Source organism: Chiloscyllium plagiosum, unplaced genomic scaffold, assembly GCF_037043375.1.
Source record: "Chiloscyllium plagiosum isolate Xiang-an unplaced genomic scaffold, Cpla_swu_hap1 HiC_scaffold_5, whole genome shotgun sequence".
Lineage (NCBI taxonomy): Eukaryota > Metazoa > Chordata > Chondrichthyes > Orectolobiformes > Hemiscylliidae > Chiloscyllium > Chiloscyllium plagiosum.
Window position 1 is genome coordinate 136,257,086 of NW_028270143.1, and position 22,317 is coordinate 136,279,402.

Here is a 22,317-nt window from a genome sequence, read left to right on the forward strand (position 1 = left end):
TTGGGACCATTGCTGTTTGTCATTTTTATAAATGACCTGGAAGAGGGGTTAGAAGGTTGGGTGAGCAAGTTTGCGGATGATACGAAAGTCGGAGGAGTTGTTGACAGTGAGGAAGGATGTGGCAGGTTACAGCAGGATATAGAGAAGCTGCAGAGCTGGGCAGAAAGGTGGCAAATGGAATTCAATGTAGCTCAGTGTGAGGTGATTCACTTTGGGAAGAATAACAAAAAGATGGGGTACTGGGCTAATGGTCGGATACTTGGTAGTGTGGATGAGCAGAGGGATCTTGGTGTCCATGTACACAGATCTCTGAAAGTTGCCACCCAGGTAAATAGTGCGGTGAGGAAGGCATATGGCGTACTGGCTTTTATTGGTAGAGGAATTGAGTTCCGGAGTCCTGAGGTCATGATGCAGTTGTATAAGACTCTGGTGCGGCCGCATCTGGAATATTGTGTGCAGTTTTGGTCGCCATACTATAGGAAGGACGTGGAGGCACTGGAACGGGTGCAGAGGAGGTTTACCAGGATGTTGCCTGGTATGGAAGGAAGATCGTATGAGGAAAGACTGAGACACTTGGGGCTGTTTTCATTAGAGAAAAGAAGGTTTAGGGGTGACTTGATTGAGGTGTACAAGATGATTAGGGGGTTAGATAGGGTTGACTGTGTGAACCTTTTCCCGCGTATGGAGTCGGGTATTACAAGGGGGCATAGCTTTAAATTAAGGGGGGGTAGATATAGGACTGAAGTTAGGGGTAGGTTCTTCACTCAGCGAGTCGTAAGTTCATGGAATGCCCTGCCAGTAGCAGTGGTGGACTCTCCCTCTTTATGGGCATTTAAATGGGCATTGGATAGGTATATGGAGGATAGTGGGTTAGTGTAGGTTAGGTGGGCTTGGATCGGCGCAACATCGAGGGCCAAAGGGCCTGTACTGCGCTGTATTCTTCTATGTTCTATGTTCTATCTGACAAGTAGTACATATCATTCTTGTGAAGTGTTGGTTTCCGGACATCCAATAAAATGCCCTGTTGATAGAACTGTTTTATAACGCAGTCAAGCAAATCATCATGAGTGGAGTGTTCAGATACCACACCCAACAGCTCCTGACACATTCCTCATTTATCAGAGCTCTCCTTCGCACTGGATTCAGTAAGGTGCAGGAAGCTCAGCCTCAACCCCCACACACACATCTACAGGCACTCACACTCACACGCTTACACACACTCACACTCACTCATTCACACACTTGCAGACATGCTTACACACATGTACACACGTACTCACTCACACCCTTACACAGTCGCATTTACACACACACTCACTCATGCTTACACACATGCCCCCACCTCACACTCATTTTCTCTCAACCATGATCACACTCTCTAACACATACACTTACTCTCACACACATTCACTTTCTTACAAATACACTTACTCATACAAACTCACTTTCTTGCACGTTCACTTTCACACAAACTCACATGCTCACTCATATATTCACTCACACACACCTACTCACATGCTCATTCACTCTCAAACACAAAACATATTCTTGCTTACACACTCACACTCATTAACACACTCATTCTCATACACATTCACTCTCACACACAATCACTCATTCATTCACACACACTCACTCTCACATACACAGACACAGACACACATTCACGCATTGTCTCACACACGAACACATTCACTCAAACATACTCGCACACTCACTCATGCACACAAACACTTCTTATATGGACATGCACAGTCTCTCACATGTGTGCACACACACACACACACAGCCATACACCATGCACGCACATACACTTTCTCAGAAAGACACACACATAAATGTACACAAAGACTTTCATTTTCTCACATGCACACACACAGGCAAAGACGCACGCAAGGACACACACTTACCCACTCTCTCTCTCATACAGACACATGCACTCACACACAGTCATCTACATACCCACATGCATATTTCAATTACAGGGAATGGTATGGGGAGGAGTGAGGGATATGGAGTCAGTTGTTCTAACTTTCACTAGTCAAAGAACAAAGAAAATTTACAGCCCAGGAACAGGCCCTTCAGCCCTCCAAGCCTGAGCTGATCCAAATGTCCTGTCTAAACCTGTCAGTCAATCCCTCAGCATCTGTATCCCTCTGCTCCCCACCTAATGAAGGGCTTTTGCCCGAAACGTCGATTTTCCTGCTCCTCGGATACTGCCTGGACTGCTGTGCTTTTCCAGCCCCACTCTATTCCGTAATCTGGTTTCCAGCATCTGCAGTCATTGTTTTTACCTCTGCTCCCCACCTACTCATGCATCTGTCCAGACTCATCTTAAATGAATTGACTCTACCACCTCTGCTGGGAATGTGTTCCAGACACCCACCACCCTCTGTGTGAGGTACTTGCTGCGTGTATCCCCCTTAAACTTTTCACCTCTCACCGTGAAAGCATGAACTCTGGTTATTGAATCCTTCCCCCTGGGAAAAAGCTTGTCTCCAACCACCCTGTCTATACCCTTCATGATTTTGTAAACCTCAAATAGGTCCCCCCATAATCTCCTTTTTTGCTAGTGAAAACAAACCTAACCTACTCAACCTCTCTTCATAGCTAGCACCTTCCATACCAGGCAACATCCTCGTAAACCTTCTCTGCACCCTCTCCAAAGCGTCCACATCCTTTTGGTAATGTGGTGACCAGAACTGTACACAGTATTCTAAATGTAGCTGAACCAATGTCCTGTACAATTTTAACATGACCTGCCAGCTCTTGTACTCAATACCCCGTCCGATGAAGGCAAGCATACTATATGCCTTCTTGACCACTCTATCCACCTGTGCAGCCACCTTCGGGGTACAATGGACCTGCACTCCCAGATCTCTCTGTCCATCAACTTTTCCCAAGGCTCTTCCATTCATTGTATAATTCGCTCTAGAATTAGACTTCCCAAAATGCATCACCTCATTTGCCTGGATCGAACTCCATCTGCCACTTCTCCGCCCAACTCTCCAGTCTGTCTATATCCTCCTGTATTCTTTGACAGTCCCTTATGCTTTCTGCTACTCCACCAATCTTCGTGTCATCTGCAAACTTGCTGATCAGACCAACAATGCCCTCTTCCAGATCATTTATGTATATTACAAACAACAGTGGCCCCAAAACTGACCCCTGTGGAACACCACTGGTCACCTTTCTCCATTTCGAGAAACTCCCTTCAACCACTACTCTCTGTCTCCTGTTGCTCAACCAGTTCTTTATCCACCTCGCTAGAACACCCTACACACCATGTGACTTCACACTCTCACAGTCCTCAGGATTCTTACTCTAATCAAGAACTGTCCCCACGTGCACTTCACACAAATACAGAGCACAAAACATTCATAAAACTCACACTGCAAGTGATTGAGAAAATGAGACACTTATTGGACACAGCCCTCTCAACTGTCCCCAGGAGAGGTGTAACAGTGGTTTAGTAATCCAGAACCCAAGCAAATGGGTTCAAATCTCACGAAGCCAGATGGTGAAATTTCAGATCAATAAAAACTGGAAGTTGAAAGCTACATATGACTCCAGACCCAAAAGCTGGTCCTCTGAAATGGCCCTCACTAACCACTGAGATCGAGGGCCACTTAGGAATGGCCCAGTCACTGAATCTCACATCCAATCAATGAATTAATTAAATGCTGCCAGGACAAGAAGCACAGCTTCCTCTACACCATCCCTCATCAAACACCACCAGGACAGCTTTTGTAAATAGGGTTAAAGAGAGTCCAAAGAGATTTGAAAAATCATTAAGGGCAAAAGACGAACTAGGGAGAGTATCCCCCCCTTAAAGATCAACAAGGCCACCTATGTGTGGAACTACAGGAGGTGGGTGAGATACTAAATGAGTATTTCGTGTCTATATGTACTGTGGAGAAGGGTATAGAAGTGACAGAACTTGGAGAAACAAACAATGATATCTTGAAACAAAAATAGAAATTGCTAGAAAAACTCAGCAAGTCTGGCAGCACCTGTGGAAAGAAATCAGAGTTAACATTTTGGGTTGAATGACCCTTCCTTGGAACAGTTTGGACATTGTCTATGTGGTCTTCAGCAAGGTGTTTGACAAGGTTACTCATGGGAGGCTGGTTAGCAAGGTTAGATCACAGAGAATACAGGGAGAACTAGCCATTTGCACATAGAACTAGCTCAAAGATAGATGACAGCGGGTGATGGTGGAGGGTTGCTTTTCAGACTGAAGGCCTGTGACCAGCAGTGTGCCACATGGATCAGTGCTGGATCCACTGCTTTTTGTCATTTATATCAATGATTTTAATGTGAATATAGGAGGTACAGTTAGTAAGTTTGCAGATGACACCAAAATTGAAGGTGCAGTGGACAGCGAAGAGGGTTATCTCAGAGTACAACAGGATCTTGGTCAGATGAGCCAGTGAGCCAAGGAGTGGCAGATAGAGTTTAATTTAGGTAAATGCGACGTGCTGCATTTTGGAAAAGCAAATCAGAGTAGGACTTAGACACTTAGTAGTCTTGGGGGTTGTTGCTGAACAAAGAGACCTTGGAGTGCAGGTTCATAGCTCCTTGAAAGTGGAGTCACAGGTAGATAGGATAGTGAAGAAGGCGTTTGGTATGCTTTCCTTTATTGGTCAGAGTATTGAGTACAGGAGTTGGGAGGTCATGTTGTGGCTGTACAGGACATTGGTTCAGCCACTTCTAGACTACTATGCTCAATTTTGGGGTCCCTGATATAAGAAAGATATTAAATTTCAGAGAGTGCAGAAAAGATTCACAAGGATGTTGCCAGGGTTGGAGGATTTGAGATATAGAGAGAGGTTGAATAGGCTCAGGCTGTTTTCCCTGGAGCTTCGGAGAATGAGGTGTGACCTTATAGAGGTTTATAAAATCATGGGGGGCATGGATAGGATAAATAGACAAGGTCTTTTCCCCCAGGTAGGTGAGTTCTGAACAAGAGGGCATAGGTCTAGGGTGAGAGGGGGAAGATTTAAATGAGACCTAAGGGGCAACTTTTGCACGTAGAGGGTGGTGTGTGTATGGAATGAGCTGCCAGAGGAAGTGGTGGTGTTGGAGAGGGTGTACAGGAGGTTTACAAGAATGATCCCAGGAATGAACGGTTGTCATATGAGGAATGGTTGAGGACTCTGGGTCCGTACTGAATGGAATTTAGAAGGATGAGGAGGGATCAGATTGAAACTTACAAAATACTGACAGGTCAGGACAGAGTAGCTGAGGAGAGACTAGGACCTGAGGACACAGCCTCAGAGTGAAGGGACGACCCTTTAGGACTAAGATGAAGAGGAATTTCTTCAGCCAGAGGGTTGGGAAACTGTGGAATTTATTGCCACAGAGGGCTGTGCAGGCCAAGTCATTGAGTGTATTTAAGACAGAGAAAGATAGGTTCTTGGGTCAAGGGTTATGGGGAGAGGGCAGGAGATTGGGCTTGAGAAACATATCAGCCGTAATGGAATGGCAGAGCAGGTCTCATTCTCTTATATCTTATGATCATATTATTTTACAGCGTGGGGTTAGTTACAGAGTAAGGTTGAAACTTTATTGCTGGAACAGCACAGCAGGTCAGGCAGCATCCAGGGAACAGGAGATTCGATGTTTCGGGCACAGGCCCTTCTTCAGAGTAAAACAACCTCTACATTGTCCCCATCAAACACTCCCGGGATAGCATGGGATGAGATACTGAGTAAAGCTTTCTCTGCACTGGCCCCATCAAACACTCCTCGGATAGGGACAGCATGGAGTTAGATATGGAGTAAAGATCTTTCTACACTGTCCCCTATCAAACATTCCCAGGACACATTGTTTTGGATCTTTGAGGGTGTTTTCTGTAGAATGAAAAGTGGTAGGTGTATTCATTAATATAATCTTGTTTCAATTTCAATCAGCTGAAGAGCTGCTTCACCACTCTCTTGGTACCTGTGACTGAGGAAGTATATTCGTCATACACAGTCAACTATAACGGTTTAGGGCTGTGAACTATGTTGGTCTACGTGGACCGGTTTCTGTACCACTGGGTCTGATATTTGGAGGGTTCTGGTCATTGTATACAGGTTTGCTCCTTCACACCCAGATAGTAAGGCATGTAAGTGGTGTAAAAATATGGAGTCAGAGAAATCTACAGCACATGAAAAGGCCTTCAGCCCTCATCATATCTGTGCTAGTCAAAAACAACCACCACCATCCCACCCCCCTCGCCATCCCGAACATACCCAATTCATACCTTATTTCCTTCCCCATCCTTTTTTTTTCTGGATTGAAGTGCTTCCCCTCAACCACCATCCAGCCAATTGGGCAGACTGGGATCACCAATATCAGATTCTTAACAGAAGCATTTATGCAGAGATTAGAAGCCTCCCCACTTCCTTAACACGACCTGTCCCTCCATCTATCTTTGTGACATCTGCAAACTTAGCAACAATGTCCTCAGTTCCTTTGTCCAGATTGTTAATGTATAACGTGAATAATTTTGGTACCAACACTGATCTCTATGGAATTCCACTCGTCACCGGCTGCCATCTTGAAAAAGACCCATTTATCCACACTCTCTGTTTTCGCCAGTCACCCAATCCTTTGTCCATGATGGTACCTTGTCTCTAACACCATGTGCTGTTATCTTTTTTCACAGTCTCCTGTGCAGCAACTTGTCAAAGGCCTTCAGAAAACCCAAATAGATCAACAACAAAAACGGAAATTGCTGGAAATGCTCAGCATGTCTGGCAACATCTGTGGAGAGAAATCAGAGTTAATGTTTCAGGTCCAGTGGTCCTTCCTCAGAACACAAATAGATAATATCCAATGGGCCCCCTTTGTCTAACTTGCTCATTACCTCCTCAAACAGATTCATCAGGCATGATGAAGCCGTGCTGACTCAGCCCTGTTTTACCCTGCACTTCCAAGTACTCTGTTATCTCATCTTTAATAATGGACTCTAAAATCTTACCAATGACTGAGGTCAGGCTAATCGGTCCACCTCTTCCTGTCTTCTGCCTCCCTCCCTTCTTGAACAGTGGGTTACATTAACAGACAGGTATACAAACAGTGAAGCAGGAGGATGTTGGTACAGTGGGACAGGTACAGGCAGTGAGGCAGGGGGTGTTAGTGCAGTAGTTCCTCTATTCTTAAAATGACTGATTTATGTTCAGTGCATTGTTCATTTTGTTTTGGTTCACTCGCAACTTGCCCTCGTCAGGCAGAGCTCAGTGGAACATTTAGGTCAACATTCATTTTTCGATCATTGTGATGTCTTGCTGCTCCTCAACTCAGTTACCTGTTCTCATGCCAAAATCCTCCAAGATCTCTGTATTCCTTTAACACCTGCCTTTTAAACAATCATCTTTCACATTTTTTGTGGGTGCATTATTATAGCACCTTTCACATCCTTAGTATGGTCCAAAGCAGGCCATTGCCAATGAAGAGGGTTTCAGAGAATAGACATTGTCAAATGAAAGAAAATCAGGCAGTTCATCTATTGTACACAGAAGGATCCCACAAACAGCCATGTGATGATGCCCAGATAATCTCTCCTTCTTTGTGATAATGATTCAGTGATTATTCTTGTCTAGGACAGTGGGGAGAGTCTCCCTGCTCTTCAGTGAGATAGTGACAGGAGTCATTAACCTCACAAAGACAGAGAGAGGTCGGACTGAGGTCCCCACCAACAGTACTGCTACCTCATGTGTCAAAGACCTTCTCTCTGTTGAGAGGGTTTAATCTACACACCTCACCCCTCAGTTCCAGTCCATCAACCTAACAACTCCATGCCTGCATTTATTCACTGCACAAGATGCCTTCTATAAAAACCATGATGATATCTGCACTGTTACAGTGTAAATATACTTCAGGTCAGAGGTTTAGATGTGGTTCAGTCTGCTGAAACTCCCACAGTACAGGGTGAGACTAATCTGGAATTCCAAACATAGACTGCCATACTGTTTCAGAGACAGACTGGCACTCAGTCATCAGGCCTGTACTAAACATGTCCAATTTGTGTTCAAACATTCTGAGTTACCAACTAATGACACCGACCTTGCTGTAATGCCTCCATTTAAAACACCCTGATAAGTTCAGGCTGAAAACTTCTGGCAGTCCTCATCTCTACTCCCACCCCTGTCGAGCCATTGTGCCTGTTCATTTCTGCAACATCCCCAAGCCCACGGCCAGTTGCAGTCCTTCGCTGGGCCCCCTTACCTTCTTCCTGATGAAGAGCTTATGCCCGAAACGTCGATTCTCCTGTTCCCTGGATGCTGCCTGACCTGCTGTGCTTTTCCAGCAACACATTTCCCGCTCTGATCTCCAGCATCTGCAGACCTCACTTTCTCCCCTTACCCTCTTCACTTACAGTCACACCTTCCTGTCCCTGAATAATTGGCTCTGTCCAAAAAGCTGTGACTGCCCCCTGGAAGAAAGTGCCCAGCTCACTCTCCCACTCCCTGATGCTCCACACTGTCTGTAGCTCAGTCTTCATTTCATGTATTGCAGATGTGTTGGGAAATGTAGGGCTACAAAGATGGGATGGGTCTGGGCCAGAGGCAGTTGGTGTGGACTCAATGGGCTGAATGGCCTGCTTCCACACTGTAGGGATTCTGTGATTTAACATTGTAGTTTCTCATTTACCAGCTCCTTCTGCTGCACTAACTTGGAAATCAAGTGTGCAGGCCATTCAGCCCAGCTGTTCTGTGCTGGTGTATCTGCCCCACACAAGTATCCTCTAACTCACTTTTCATCACATCCCAGTGTCCTATCCCTTTCTCTCTCATGCATTTATCCAGCTTTCCTCTTCAGTGACCACCTTGAGCACTCCTTCTGGGAGCAAGTTTCCCATCTGGCTCACTCACTGGGGAAAGAGGAATGTCCGAAATTGCTGAACAGTTTTATTAATGACTGTTTTGTATTTATGGCATCGAGGTTTGATTTCAGTCACATGTGGAAACACCTTCCCTGTCTCCTTTCCAGCAAAACCCTTCCCTATGTTTATGGCCACAATATCATCCCCAGTGAGAAAATCAAAGCTGGACTTCTGTAACCTTTTTGGCAGTGTGGCCAAACTCTCCTTACTGACAAAACAGGCAGGTAGATTCGAACAGTGAGGTCCTGTCAGTGCTAATAATCACCTGAACTTTTCATAACACTTCATGCCCAAACAGACTGGGGTCTTGCCAAGTGCACACAGTACCTTCAGACAGAGTGGAAAGTCCATCACAATGTGAGTGAGGCTCGTGACAAAATGTGTTGGTATAAATGTTGTTTGTGCATTTCACTGATAACATCAGCATATCAGCAGACAGCTGGCACTTATGGTAATTATTCTCCAGAAATTCTTGTGCCTGTCTATTTCCATCTCCTTATCATCCCTTTACAAATGACAAAGAGTCTGATTGTTCAATTACACACCCACCTTTCATTCTCAGAAAAACTGGGTATGGTGCAGTCATTGATATTCCGCACTCATATCTCACCAGTCCTTCAGGCAGTCTTCAACCCTCACCATCTCTACACTCTGACTGAATCCCAAGAAAAGCACCATACTCCTGGTCAGAGGGAAACTCTGGGCAAATTACTATTATCCATGTACCGAGAAACTGCTCATTTCCAGTCAGGATGACTGGTGTTTTTAAAAAGAAAATAAATTGCTGGCTGTGTGCAAGCACCAGGGGTAAGTGCAGCCAGTGTACAGAAGGCAGAAAGGACACCCTATCTTTACAACAACAGAAAGGACATTTCATTTTAAACAATAGCTACTGTAAGCAAATAAGCTGTTGAACATGTCACATCTTTTAATTCATTAGGCGAGTGATTATTCAGGCTGAGGGTGGTTTTTAGTCAGATCAAACGTAAGAATGTCAGAACTAGAAGCAGGTGGAGGCCATTCGGCCCCACTGGTCTACTCCACCATTTAATACCATCGTGATTGATCATATCTCAGCCTCAACTCTACTTTCCTGACCATCCTCCATAACACATTACTCATTAAAAACCCGTTAATCTCCTCCTTACATTTTATTCAATGTCCCAGCATCCACTGCACTCTGGGGGAAGGAATTCCACAGATTTATGTCACTTTGAGAGAAGTAATTTCTCCTTGTCTCTGTTTTAAATCTGCTATCCCCGAACCTAAAACTATCATCTCACATTCTAGATTGTCCCATGTGAAGAAATATGCGCTCTTCATCAACTTTGCCAATCCCCTTTAGCAGCTTATAGACCTCAATGAGATCTCCTCTCATTTTTCTAAACTCCAGACAGAATGGGCCTAAACTGTTCAATCTCTCTTCATGAAACAAACCCCTCATGTCTTGAATCAATCTAGTTACCCTCCCCTGAACCACTTCCACCTTCAGGTGCTGTATGTGGGGAAGGGGGTGTATGTGGGGAAGGGGTTGTATGTGGGGCAGTGGCTGTAAGTGGGGCAAAGGCTGTATGTGGGGCAGTGGCTGTAGGTGGGGCAGGGGCTGTATGTGGGGCAGTGGCTGTAGGTGGGGCAGGGGGTGTATGTGGGGCAGGGGGTGTATGTGGGGCAGTGGCTGTATGTGGGGCAGGGGCTGTAGGTGGGGCAGGGGCTGTAGGTGGGGCAGTGGCTGTAGGTGGGGCAGGGGCTGTATGTGGGGCAGTGGCTGTAAATGGGGCAGTGGCTGTATGTGGGGCAGGGGCTGTAGGTGGGGCAGGGGGTGTATGTGGGGCAGTGGCTGTATGTGGGGCAGGGGGTGTATGTGGGGCAGGGGGTGTAAGTGGGGCAGTGGCTGTAGGTGGGGCAGGGGGTGTATGTGGGGCAGGGGGTGTATGTGGGGCAGTGGCTGTAGGTGGGGCAGGGGCTGTATGTGGGGCAGGGGCTGTAGGTGGGGCAGGGGGTGTATGTGGGGCAGGGGCTGTAGGTGGGGCAGGGGCTGTAGGTGGGGCAGGGGCTGTATGTGGGGCAGGGGGTGTATGTGGGGCAGGGGGTGTATGTGGGGCAGTGGCTGTAGGTGGGGCAGGGGCTGTATGTGGGGCAGGGGCTGTAGGTGGGGCAGGGGGTGTATGTGGGGCAGTGGCTGGAGGTGGGGCAGGGGCTGTATGTGGGGCAGGGGCTGTAGGTGGGGCAGGGGGTGTAGGTGGGGCAGGGGGTGTATGTGGGGCAGTGGCTGGAGGTGGGGCAGTGGCTGGAGGTGGGGCAGTGGCTGTATGTGGGGCAGGGGCTGTAGGTGGGGCAGGGGCTGTATGTGGGGCAGGGGGTGTATGTGGGGCAGGGGGTGTAAGTGGGGCAGTGGCTGTAGGTGGGGCAGGGGGTGTATGTGGGGCAGGGGGTGTAAGTGGGGCAGTGGCTGTAGGTGGGGCAGGGGGTGTTTGTGGGGCAGTGGCTGTAGGTGGGGCAGGGGCTGTATGTGGGGCAGTGGCTGTAGGTGGGGCAGAGGCTGTAGGTGGGGCAAGGGCTGTAGGTGGGGCAGGGGGTGTATGTGGGGCAGAGGCTGTAGGTGGGGCAAGGGCTGTAGGTGGGGCAGGGGGTGTATGTGGGGCAGTGGCTGTAGGTGGGGCAGTGGCTGTAGGTGGGGGCAGGGGGTGTAGGTGGGGCAGTGGCTGTAGGTGGGGCAGGGGGTGTAGGTGGGGCAGGGGCTGTAGGTGGGGCAGGGGGTGTAGGTGGGGCAGTGGCTGTAGGTGGGGCAGTGGCTGTAGGTGGGGCAGGGGGTTGATGGGGAGACACATTGAAGGATCTTTGGTGATTCCTGCAGTGCACCTTGTAGTTAGTACACACTGCTGCTACTGAGTGTCGGTGGTGGGAGGGAGGGGCAGTTTGTGATGTGGTTCTAATCTAGGGTTTGCTTTGACCTGGATGGTGTTGAACTTCTTGCGTGTTATTGGAGCTGCACCCATCCAGGCAAATGGGGAGTATTTCATCACACTCCTGACTTGTGAGTTACTCTTTTTTCCCTTTTTAGAAACCCTACAGTATGGAAACAGGCCCTTCGGCCCAACAAGTTCACACCAACCCTCCGAAGAGTATCCCACCCAGACCCATTCCCCTATCCTATTACTCTACATTTCCCCTGACTAATGCACTTAACCTACACATCCCTGAACACTATGGACAATTTAGCATGGCCAATTCACCTAAACTATACATCTTTGGACTATGGGAGGAAACTGGAGCAATCCTACTCAGACACATGGAAAATGTGCAAACTCCACATGGACCGTCACCCGAGCCTGGGTATCTTGTGCTGTGAGGCAGCAGTGCTAACCACTGAGCCTCCATGCTGCCCATACGCTGCAGGATTCCCAGCCTCTGACCTGCTCTGGTCAATGTTAACACCGTGCGTACACTGTCACTGGCTCAAAATCCTGGAACTTCTTCCCTAACGGCATTGTGGGTCTACATGGACTGCAGTGGTTCAAGAAGGCAGCTCCCCACCACCTTCTCCTGTGCAATTAAAGGAGGACATGAAACGTTGGCCTAGCCAGCAATACCCATGTCCTATGAAAGAATTTCAAAGGAGAATATAGTGTTCCACTGGTAGGGAACAGTTGATTGGTTCTGCAGTAATAAGATTATAAATAGTCTCCAGTTCAGAAGATTGAGTATGAGGCTGACTGTGAGCCATAACAATATTTTCATGTCTTTAAAGTGGCATCAACATCACAGACACCATCACGACACGTGGCAGATAAATTCCTCATTCGGAGACAATGGCAAACGTGAATCGTGTGCAGAATGGAGAAGCATCAGCTTTCATCGGTGAGCAATGCTGCTCTGTGAGCACAGCTGACCAGAGTCAACAGTCATTGGGGCCAGCAGCAAAGAGCAGTGACCCTGGAATGGACCTCTCCCAAAAACAGAGCTTCACTATCTTTCAGAAAGGTGAGTGCAGTATTGCTGGCCTCCTCATTCATTCAACCAATGAGAAGATGAGCATTTACCAAGCAAAGGTGAAGGGGTTGTTGCAGCCAGGAACAGCAATGATGCTGTTAGAAGCACAAGCAGCTACTGGCTTCATCATTGACCCAGTGACCGAACAAAAGTTGTCTGTGGATGAGGCTCTCCAGGAGGGAATCATTGGGACAGATGTATATGATAAGCTAGTGTCTGCAGAAAAGGGGGTAGTGGGTTATAAAGACCCTTACACTGGGGACCTCATCTCCCTCTTTGAGGCTTTGAAGAAAGACCTGGTTGTACGTTCACATGGAATCCGTTTACTGGAAGCCCAGATAGCAACAGGGGGCATCATTGACCCCTTCTCTGGCCAACATATTTCAGTCGATGCGGCCTATCAACGAGGGATATTTGATGAGGAGATCAACAAGATCCTCTCTGACCCCAGTGATGACACCAGAGGATTCTTTGACCCCAACACACAGGAGAACCTCAGTTACCTAGAGCTGAAGCAGAGATGTGTGACTGACCCAAAGACTGGGCTGTGTCTGTTGATTGTTACGGACAAAGTGGTGAAGGGAATCCAGCTTCACATCGATGAAAAGATCAAGGCAGTCTTCAAAAAGACTTTGGTTTCATTAAAATTCGGCAGGTTCAGAGACCGGAAAGCAACTCTTTGGGAAATCATCAATTCTGAATACTTCACTGCAGATCAAACCAAGGAGTTTGTTGGAAAGGTCAAAACAGGAGAATGTACAATTGAGACAATTATCACCAACGTGACCACAACCATTGAACAAACAGAAAGGAAGAAGAAGGGAGTGATGTTTCATGGTCTAAGACGAAAGGTATCTGCTCAGCAGTTATTGGAAAGCAACATTATTAATGAGAATTTGTTCCAAAAACTTGACAAAGGACTCACCACTACAGAAGAGGTTTTACAGCTCCAGTCCGTGAAGAGATACCTGAAAGGAACCTGTAGCATTGCTGGGGTCCTTGTGGAGTCAACCAATGAGAAGATGAGTATCTACCAGGCAATGAAGAAGAATCTTCTGATGCCAGGAACAGCCTTGATCCTGTTGGAGGCGCAGGCTGCGACTGGATTCCTCATCGATCCAGTGACGAATGCAAAGTTCACTGTTGACGAGGCAGTAAACAACAGACTTGTTAGTGCAGACCTCCATCGGAAACTGCTGTCTGCTGAAAGAGCTGTGACTGGCTACAAAGATCCCTACACAGGGAATGTGATCTCCTTGTTTCAGGCCCTGAAGAAGGATCTGATCGTGAAAGATCATGGGATCCGTCTCCTTGAGGCACAGATTGCCACAGGAGGCATCATTGACCCTGTGAACAGTCACCGACTGCCTGTCGATGTGGCCTACCAACGAGGAATGTTTGATCAGGAGATGAACAAGATTCTCTCTGACTCCAGTGATGACACCAAAGGATTCTTTGACCCCAACACTAAAGATAATTTGACCTACCTGCAGCTGATGGAGCGATGTGTGATGGAGCCAGAAACTGGGCTCTGTCTGTTGTGTCTGAGGGACCTGCGTTATATTGACAATCAAGCAATCATTGCCTTTCAAAAAGCCACCATCTCCATCAAAAAGGGGAAATTCGAAGGAAGAGCCATGTCAATCTGGGAATGTCTCAACTCAGATTACATCACAGACATTAAGAGACGAGAGATTGTACAAGAATTCACCTCCAAAAAATTAACAATTGAACAGATCATTACCATTATCATCAACACCATTGAAGAGAGAGAACACAGAACTCAGACGAACATTACGGTTGATGGCTTCAGAAAGAAAATCTCTCTCACGGAGTTGCTGAAATCTGAAATCATTGATAGCCAGACATTTGAAGAAGTCCAGACAGGCAACTTGACAGTTACAAATCTTCTCAAGAGGTCCTCTGTACAGAAATACCTAGAGGGTGACAGCAGCATTGCTGGGGTCCTTGTGGAGTCAACCAATGAGAAGATGAGTATCTACCAGGCAATGAAGAAGAATCTTCTGATGCCAGGAACAGCCTTGATCCTGTTGGAGGCGCAGGCTGCGACTGGATTCCTCATCGATCCAGTGACGAATGCAAAGTTCACTGTTGACGAGGCAGTAAACAACAGACTTGTTAGTGCAGACCTCCATCGGAAACTGCTGTCTGCTGAAAGAGCTGTGACTGGCTACAAAGATCCCTACACAGGGAATGTGATCTCCTTGTTTCAGGCCCTGAAGAAGGATCTGATCGTGAAAGATCATGGGATCCGTCTCCTTGAGGCACAGATTGCCACAGGAGGCATCATTGACCCTGTGCACAGTCACCGACTGCCTGTCGATGTGGCCTACCAACGAGGAATGTTTGATCAGGAGATGAATAAGATTCTCTCCGATGCTGGGGATGACACCAAAGGATTCTTTGACCCAAATACTAAAGAGAACTTGACCTATCTGCAGCTGATGGAGCGATGTGTTAAAGACCCAGAGACTGGGCTCTGTCTGTTAAAGTTGACAAACAAGGGAGTAAAGACTCAGCAGATTTACAACAGGGTAGAAATTGAAAAAGCTTTTAGAGACGAAGTAATAACTATGACATGTGGTCCATTCAAGGGCAAGACTGTCTCAGTGTGGGAACTGCTCCATTTAGAGTATTTCACTGAGGAAAAGAGGAATGAGCTGATTGCAAAGTACAAGAGGAAGGAGATCAATATGAAGACCATCATCAAAATTATCACCACAACTATTGAGCAAACTCAGACAGAGACAGTCACTGTGACTACTTCCAATACTGTCACATGTGCAGTTCCTCAGCTCCTCACTGCTGAAGAGGTAGAAGCAGCATTGAGAAAGGAAATGGTGTGCTTTCCTGTATGGTGCTTTCTCCATTCTCAACTCTTCACTGAAAAGAAGAGAAATGAATTGTTAGAGAAATACCGAAACAAGGAGATAGAGCTCGAGACAATCGTCAAACTCATCCGCACAATCATTGAGGGAACTCAAACACAGAAAGAAACATCAATCACCTTTTTAGGTTTCCGCTCGGAAATTACTGCTGAAGAACTGGTGGAATCTAAGATCATTGATGAACAAACATTTCAGGATCTGCAGACAGGGATGAAGACTGTGCAAGATGTTAGTGAGTTGGAATCAGTAAAGGTGTATCTCCAGGGATCAGACAGCATTGCTGGGGTCCTTGTAGAGTCAACCAATGAGAAGATGAGTATCTACCAGGCAATGAAGAAGAATCTTCTGATGCCAGGAACAGCCTTGATCCTGTTGGAGGCGCAGGCTGCGACTGGATTCCTCATCGATCCAGTGACGAATGCAAAGTTCACTGTTGACGAGGCAGTAAACAACAGACTTGTTAGTGCAGACCTCCATCGGAAACTGCTGTCTGCTGAAAGAGCTGTGACTGGCTACAAAGATCCCTACACAGGGAATGTGATCTCCTTGTTTCAGGCCCTGAAGAAGGATCTGATCGTGAAAGATCATGGGATCCGTCTCCTTGAGGCACAGATTGCCACAGGAGGCATCATTGACCCTGTGCACAGTCACCGACTGCCTGTCGATGTGGCCTACCAACGAGGAATGTTTGATCAGGAGATGAACAAGATTCTGTCCGATGCTGGGGATGACACCAAAGGATTCTTTGACCCAAATACTAAAGAGAACTTGACCTATCTGCAGCTGATGGAGCGATGTGTTAAAGACCCAGAGACTGGGCTCTGTCTCTTGCTTCTTAAAAGTAAATAAGTTCAATAAAGATGAAAATTCTATAAACTGGATATCATTTGTACTTTGGTTTATGATGGTTTTCACTTGTTTCAGAATCTAGGAGAAAGTGAGGACCACAAATGCTGGAGGGTCAGAGTCAAAAGGTGTGTTGCTGGAAAAGCACAGCCGGTCAGGCAGCATCTCAGGAACAGGAGAATCGATATTTTGAGCATAAGCCCTTCATCACGATGCTCCTCGGATGTCAGCATTGAAATGATCATTTTCAGCTGTCCGCTCCTGCCTCCTGTCAGATAATTTGCCAGGAGAAGTAGCTTCGAATCCCGCAAATTGAATTAACATCACTTCTGTGCTGACCCCCTTTTAATCAAGCAACTTTTATCAACTCCCACATCACTCAGTGGAAAGTCATTTCTAGTTCACTAAAAATTAACATAATTATGGTCAAGAGATAGAGTTAGGTCAAGAGAGAAAAAATATAAAATTAAACCAGGAAAGTCAATTTTCCTGAGCTGAGATCTGATTTAACGGATGTGGAGACATCTATATCAGTGCTGAAGTTGGAGGAGGAGTCATAGAGTCATAGACATGTACAGCACGGAAACAGACCCTTCGGTCCAACCCGTCCATGCCGACCAGATATCCCAACCCAATCTAGTCCCACCTGCCAGCACTCAGCCCATATCCCTCCAAACCCTTCCTATTCATATACCCATTCAAATGCCTCTTAAATGTTGTCATTGTACCAGTCTCCACCACTTCCTCTGGCAGCTCATTCCATACACGTACCACCCTCTGTGTGAAAAAGTTGCCCCTTAGGTCTCTTTTATATCTTTCTCCTCTTAACCTGAACCAATGCTCTCTAGTTCTGGACTCCCCAACCCCAGGGAAAAGACTTTGCCTATTTACCCTAGCCATGCCCCTCATAATTTTGTAAACCTCTATAAGGTCACCCCCTCAGCCTCCGACGGTCCAGGGAAAACAGCCCCAGCCTGGTCAGCCTCTGCCTGTAGCTCAGATCCTCCAACCCTGGCAACATCCTTGTAAATCTTTTTTGAACCCTTTCAAGTTTCACAACATCTTTCCGATAGGAAGGAGACCAGAATTGCAGGCAATATTCCAACAGTGGCCTAACCAATGTCCTGTACAGCCACAACATGACCTCCCAACTCCTGTACTCAATACTCTGACCAATAAAGGAAAGCATACCAAACGCCTTCTTCACTATCCTATCTACCTGCGACTCCACTTTCAAGGAGCTATGAACCTGCACTCCAAGGTCTCTTTGTTCAGCAACACTCCCTAGGACCTTACCATTAAGTGAATAAGTCCTGCTAAGATTTGCTTTCCCAAAATGCAGCACCTCGCATTTATCTGAATTAAACTCCATCTGCCACTTCTCAGCCCATTGGCCCATCTGGTCCAGATCCTGTTGTAATCTGAGTTAACCCTCTTCGCTCTCCACTACACCTCCAATTTTGGTGTCATCTGCAAACTTACTAACTGTACCTCTTGTGCTCGCATCCAAATCATTTACGTAAATGACAAAAAGTAGAGGACCCAGCCCCGATCCTTGTGGCACTCCACTGGTCACAGGCCTCCAGTCTGAAAAGCAACCCTCCACCACCATCCTCTGTCTTCTACCTTTGAGCCAGTTCTGTATCCAAATGGCTAGTTCTCCCTGTATTCCATGAGATCTAACCTTGCTAATCAGTCTCCCATGGGGAACCTTGTCGAACGCCTTACTGAAGTCCATATAGATCGCATCTACTGCTCTGCCCTCATCAATCTTCTTTGTTACTTCTTCAAAAAACTCAATCATTTTTACATTACATTACATTACAGTGTGGAAATAGGCCCTTCGGCCCAACAAGTCCACACCGACCCGCCGAAGCGAAACCCACCCATACCCCTACATTTACCCCTTACCTAACACTACGGGCAATTTAGCATGGCCAATTCACCTGACCTGCACATCTTTTGGACTGTGGGAGGAAACCGGAGCCCCCGAAGGAAACCCACGCAGACACGGGGAGAACGTGCAAACTCCACACAGTCAGTCGCCTGAGGCGGGAATTGAACCCGGGTCTCAGGTGCTGTGAGGCAGCAGTGCTAACCACTGTGCCACCGTGCCGCCCACCAATCAAGTTTGTGAGACATGTTTTCCCATGCACAAAGCCATGTTGACTATCCCAAATCAGTCCTTGCCTTTCCAAATACACGTACATCCTGTGCCTCAGGATTCCCTCCAACAACTTGCCCACCACCGAGGTCAGGCTCACTGGTCTATAGTTCCCTGGCTTGTCTTTGCCACCCTTCTTAAACAGTGGCACCACGTTTGCCAACCTCCAGTCTTCCGGCACCTCACCTGTGACTATCGATGATACAAATATCTCAGCATGAGACCCAGTAATCACTTCTCTAGCTTCCCACAGAGTTCTCGGGTACATCTGATCAGGTCCTGGGGACTTATCCACCTTTAATCGTTTCAAGACATCCAGCACTTCCTCCTCTGTAATCTGGACATTTTGCAAGATGTCACCATCTATTTCCCTACAGTCTATATCTTCCATATCCTTTTCCACAGTAAATACTGATGCAAAATGTTCATTTAGTATCTCCCCCATTTTCTCTGACTCCACACAAATGCCGCCTTGCTGATCTTTGAGGGGCCCTATTCTCTCCCTAGTTACCCTTTTGTCCTTAATATATTTGTAAAACCCCTTTGGATTCTCCTTAATTCTATTTGCCAAAGCTATCTCATGTCCCCTTTTTGCCCTCCTGATTTCCCTCTTAAGTATACTCCTACTGCCTTTATACTCTTCTAAGGATTCACTTGATCTATCCTGTCTATGCCTGACATATGCTTCCTTCTTTTTCTTAACCAAACCCTCAATTTCTTTAGTCATCCAGCATTCCCTGTACCTACCAGCCTTCCCTTTCACCCTGACAGGAATATACTTTCTCTGGATTCTCGTTGTCTCATTTCTGAAGGCTTCCCATTTTCCAGCCGTCCCTTTACCTGCGAACATCTGCCTCCAATCAGCTTTTGAAAGTTCTTGCCTAATACCGTCAAAATTGGCCTTTCTCCAATTTAGAACTTCAACTTTTAGATCTGGTCTATCCTTTTCCATCACTATTTTAAAACTAATAGAATTATGGTTGCTGGCCCCAAAGTGCTCCCCCACTGACACCTCAGTCACCGGCCCTGCCTTATTTCCCAAGAGTAGGTCAAGTTTTGCACCTTCTCTCGTCGGTACATCCACATACTGAATCAGAAAATTGTCTTGTACACACTTAACAAATTCCTCTCCATCTAAATCTTTAACACTATGGCAGTCCCAGTCGATGTTTGGAAAGTTAAAATCCCCTACAATAACTACCCTATTATTCTTACAGATAGCTGGGATCTCCTTACAAGTTTGTTTCTCAATTTCCCTCTGACTATTGGGGGGTCTATAATACAATCCCAATAAGGTGATCATCCCTTTCTTATTTCTCAGTTCCACCCAAATAACTTCCCTGGATGTATTTCTGGGAATATCCTCCCTCAGCACAGCTGTAATGCTATCCCTTATCAAAAATGCCACTCCCCCTCCTCTCTTGCCTCCCTTTCTATCCTTCCTGTAGCATTTGTATCCTGGAACATTCAGCTGCCAGTCCTGCCCACCCCTGAGCCATGTTTCCATAATTGCTATGATATCCCAGTCCCATGTTAGGAGAGGGAGCAGTTAATGGGGAGACAGGGAAGATTCAGAGTAACCATATTCCTGGGAAGGGAAAGAATGGACACCCCAATCTCGACATCTACTTCCCCTGCTGCCAGCCATATTAAAGCACAGTGTACAATGATACAATAATAACAGCACTGATAGTCATAGAGTATTACAGCCATCAATAACCTTCACAACAATAACCTTAAAACTGATGACAACTGAGCTGCTTATTCTCATCTCATGTTTCACTTAGTTGAATAACGTTTTTTGAATTTCCTATGTGGCACAGCTATTGCAGATTGTGTTTGGAAATTCAGGGGTTTTTTTGCAAAGAAAGTTGAGTCATTATGTGTTCATGATTTTTTTTCTGGAATTTTAAGGTTGTTGTCCTCCAGCTCCATTTATTTCATGGCAACATTTTCTGTTCCAACCAACAAACACCAAAATACACTAAACTTGTCTACCTGCACTTGGTCAACCATCGATCATCGAGAGTGTGGTGCTGGAAAAGCACAACAGGTCAGGCAGCTTCCAAGGCTGTGCTTTTCCAGCACCACACTCTTGACTCTAATCTCCAGCATCTGCAGTTATCACTTTCGCCAATAATCTACCATGCCCTGGCCTATTTGGTCTCTCCTCATAGCTGAGACTTTCCATCACAGGCAATGTCCTGATGAAAATTCTCTGCACTCCATCCTTCTGATAGTGTGGTGACCAGAACTGCACACAGTCTTTCAGCTGTTGGAAACAAATGCTCTCTAACATTGTAACAAGATTTCCTTGCTCCTATATTATATGCCCTGGCTAATATCCCACATGGCGAAAGTGAGGACTGCAGATGCTGGAGATCAGAGTCGAGAGTGTGATGCTAGAAAAGCACAGCAGGGCAGGCAGCATCCGAGGAGCAGGAGAATAGATGATTCTGATGAAGGGCCTTTGCCCAAAATATCCATTCTCCTGCTCCTCAGATGCTGCCTGACCTGCTGTACTTTTCCAGCACCACACTCTCGACTCTGATCTCCCAAACGCCTTCTTCCCCACCCTCTCTGCCTGTGCTGCAACGTTCAGGAATCTATGGACTTGTAATCAAGGTACCTTTGTTCCTCAGTGCTCCCCAGGGACCTACCATTCATTGTGTATATCCTTCTCTTATTAAACCTCCCAAAATGCATCACCCCACACTTATCAGGATTTAAATTCCATCTGCCATTGCTCTGCCCAATTTACCAGCTGATCAAGATCAGATTGTAGCCTAAGACCATCCATCTTAATATTAACAACAACATCCTCAATTTTAATGCCATCTGCAAACTTACCAATTATATCTTCTACATTCCATCCAAATCATTAATGTAGATAACAAACATTGAACATCCCACACTGATCTCTTGTCATAGGCTTCCAATCACAAAACCAACCCTCCTTTTGGTTCTGATCTGTAAGCCCAGTTTGGATCCAGTTTGCCAACTTGCCTTGTATTCCATGGACTCTTCCCTTTTGGACCAGCCTTCCATGTGGGACCTTGTGAAGTCCATGTAAATCACATCAACAGCACAACCCTCCTCAATATACCTTTCAAAACACCCAGTTAAATTAGTCAGATATGATCACCCTGTAACAAATCTGTTCTGACCAGCCTTGCCCAATCCCTGCCTTTCCAAGTTTTGTTGATACTGTCCTTCAGAATTTTTCCAATGATTTCCCGATCACTGACATCAGACTAACCGGTCTGTAATTACCTGACCTATCGCTGCTGCCCTTCTTGAACAAAGGAACCACATTAGCCATCCTCCAGTCATCTGGCACTTTATCTCTGGTCAGAAAAGTATTAAATCTCACTGTCAAGGGCCTCACCAATCTCATCCCTAGTCTCCCGTAGTATCCTGGGATATATCTCCTCAGGCCCCAGGGATTTATGCATGTTTATGTCCCCCAAAACATTTATTAATCTTAACATGTTCAAGAACTTCATCGTCCCAATTGAAACCTCCAACTACAA

The 22,317-nt window shown here is 46.3% G+C and overlaps 1 protein-coding gene and 1 pseudogene across 2 annotated transcripts in view; one reads left to right on the plus strand and one right to left on the minus strand.

Annotated features, from left to right (window-relative positions):
- LOC122548379 (plectin pseudogene) overlaps positions 1-16,655 on the plus strand; it is a 32,924-nt pseudogene extending 16,269 nt beyond the window's left edge. The window contains exon 2 of the transcript XR_015757301.1: positions 12,624-16,655. The product of XR_015757301.1 is annotated as a plectin pseudogene (transcript). The remainder of the gene's footprint in view (positions 1-12,623) is intronic.
- The window catches only part of LOC122546194 (uncharacterized), a 655,534-nt gene that overhangs the window by 432,870 nt on the left and 200,347 nt on the right, over positions 1-22,317 (minus strand). The window lies entirely within an intron of this gene.